Below are 2960 nucleotides of genomic sequence, written 5' to 3' on the forward strand. Positions count from 1 at the left end.
TCGCTGCCGTGGTGATATCGGCAGGTTCCCTCGGTAGCCGATTCCCCGACGACCCACCGATGTCGCACGGCTCGTCAGGGTGACACGCGCGGTTTCTAGTCAGGTAGTTGCCGTTCGCGGTCGAGTAAAATCGGTACGCATAGACGTCATCGATACACGCGATCCGGAGATAAACGCCCCCCGTGATTTCCGATACGGGAAACGGAGCTCGAAGGGAGTAGGAAAGAAGGAAACGGAGAGAGGAAAAGAAGAAGAAGAAGAAGAAAGGGTGAAGTGGTCGCCGAGAAGAGTGGGAGATCGGAAGTAAGCAGCAGGAGGTAAGTGTACGCGCAGAAACGGAGAGAGCCGCGAAGAAGAGGAGAACTGAATGGAGAAGAAGAAACGGTAGTGAGAACTCGGCTGGAGAGAAGAAGAAGCGGCTCTGTACGAGTGCGTCGACTTGGATTCGAGTGGAAAACACGAGGATCGGGAAAGAAAGCTGTTTACCCTAACTGCGGACAATCTTCGGTCTCTCGAAATCGATCGTCATCGTCGTTTTGTTTACCGGTTGCGCGGTTGCGAAGATCGGGGGTGGACTCGTGGCGTGGTAAATCGAGGCTAGTCGAAAGGTTGGGGTAGAGTAATTAAAGGAGAAATCGCTCGAGAGAAAGATGCCGGGTAATTATTCGGTGCGCTGCGAGCCCGGTCTAGTGGTTCCGGTATGGAAACCGGAGGGGAACCTGTACCTCTTCGACGTGATCATCCGTGGATTCGTCTACTTCCTGCTGCTGTTGTATCTGTTCATCGGCGTGTCGATAATCAGCGATCGTTTCATGGCGGCGATCGAGGTGATCACCTCGAAGGAGAAAGAACTGGTGGTCCGCCGTCAGGGTAAAGAGCCGCAGATCGTGGTGGTGCGAGTGTGGAACGAGACGGTGGCGAATTTAACGTTGATGGCGCTGGGCAGCAGCGCCCCGGAGATCCTTCTCTCGATTATCGAGATCTGGGCGAAGAACTTTCAGGCCGGGGAACTGGGGCCTGGCACGATCGTCGGCTCGGCCGCTTACAACCTCTTCGTCATCATCTCTTTGTGCGTGTTCGTGATACCGAACGGGGAAACGAGGAAGATCAAGCACCTGAGGGTGTTCTTCGTCACCGCCGCGTGGAGCATCTTCGCTTACGTTTGGCTGTACGTGATCCTCGCGGTGTCCAGCCCGGGTGTGCTCGAGGTCTGGGAGGGTATCCTTACCTTCTCTTTCTTCCCGGCCACGGTGCTCACCGCGTACGTGGCCGATCGGCGTTTGCTCATCTACAAGTATCTGCACAAAGGGTACAGGATGAACAAGAGAGGCGTGATCGTGCAGGCCGAGGCCGGCGACTCGGACGGCGGGGTGGAGCTCGAGATCAAGCCGCAGCAGGACAGCTTCCACAGCATGATGGACGCCGACACGCCCGAGGCGAAGGAATTCGAACAGACCCGAAGAGATTACATCAACACGCTGAGGGAGCTGAGAAAGAAGCACCCGACGTTGCCGTTGGAGCAATTGGAGGTGATGGCCCACGAGGAGGTGCTCGGGAAGGGGCCGAAGAGCAGAGCGTTCAGCGTTCTACAGGGTGCAAGCCACCAGGAAGCATGGTCGGCGCGGGCAATCTCAGCAAAAAGATCAGCGAAAGGGCGCAGAGCGACCTTAGCGAGGTGAAGGCTGAGCTGCAGAGGCAAGAGGCCGAGAGCATCGACATCGAGAACGTGAATGCCATGAGGATCTTCTTCGAGCCCGGTCATTACACCGTCATGGAGAACGTTGGCACCTTCGAAGTGGGAGTGACCAGAGCAGGCGGTGATTTAACCAAACCGTGCACCGTCGACTACTGCACCGAAGATGGCTCTGCCGAGGCTGGTTCCGACTACATCAGCGCCAAGGGCACTCTCACCTTCGATTCCGGCGAGACTAGGAAGACCATCAAGCTCTCCGTCATCGACGACGAGTTGTTCGAGGAAGACGAGCATTTCTACGTCAGGTAACTTTCCTTTCTCTATCTCTCTCTCTCTCTCTCTCTCTCTCTCTCTCTCTCTCTCTCTCTCTCTCTCTCTCTCTCTCTCTGTTCGTGTCTCTTCGTATCCCTATGGAAAGTTTACGATTTCGACGCATTTGTTTCCGCAACGCGTTTGTCGATCGAACGATAATAAAACTCTATCGGTTCTCGCGAGCTTGCGAGAGAAAGGCGAACACCGCTGGGAATCGCGAGGAATTCGAGGCGTCTCGCACAAGCTATTTTGGTTTCATCTAGCAGCCAAGCTTTCCGAATTTTCCTCACTGTCTCTGTTCCGACCACAGAAGAGGTTCTCGGGCTATCGTCTACGGTTCACCGTGTCGCTAATTAATCCACGCTAACTAAGCTAGACGATGGCGGAAGGATAACACCGGGGCCGGGTGGAGAGAGGGGAGTGAGGTGTTGGTTCCGGAAGCGGGGAGACCGCTCGAACGAGCGGCAAAGATATTCAGGGGAGAGGATCAAGGACGCGTGGGGGTCGGACTGCAGAGCCGCATGTACCCCTAGTTTTATTGCCACGGTCAATAACGACGCGGAAACTCGAACAAGCGTCTCTCCGGCGCACGCTAGCCGTCTATTAAGGCTAGAGACGAATCAGCGGCTGGAAATCGCATTAAGCTTTCAAGAAGCACGATCGGCCAGGGAAGAGGTAGCAGAACGGCGAAGCGTGTCGTCGCGATGCGAAACGTTTAGCAAACCTTTTCGCCGACCACGTGTCCACGGTTTTACACGGCTATACGACAAAGGTGACGGCGGCCTTAAGTCACGGTGCCCGACTAATTATAGCCTGTAAGGGTATAAATAATCGTTACGCCACTCTTCCTCTATCCTTCCGCCCAGGCTTCGCTAACGCGGGCATCGAGTTTTCGATTACGCTACTTTTGCGCCAACCTGCATCGACACGCTCCCGGCGAACGGAACGCGAAGGG

The 2960-nt window shown here is 55.4% G+C and overlaps 1 pseudogene; it reads left to right on the top strand.

Annotated features, from left to right (window-relative positions):
• Positions 1-650: 650 nt before the first annotated feature.
• Positions 651-2002, top strand: LOC143221432 (sodium/calcium exchanger Calx pseudogene; annotated as a pseudogene).
• Positions 2003-2960: the final 958 nt, after the last annotated feature.

This window comes from Lasioglossum baleicum, unplaced genomic scaffold, assembly GCF_051020765.1.
Source record: "Lasioglossum baleicum unplaced genomic scaffold, iyLasBale1 scaffold2389, whole genome shotgun sequence".
Classification (NCBI taxonomy): domain Eukaryota; kingdom Metazoa; phylum Arthropoda; class Insecta; order Hymenoptera; family Halictidae; genus Lasioglossum; species Lasioglossum baleicum.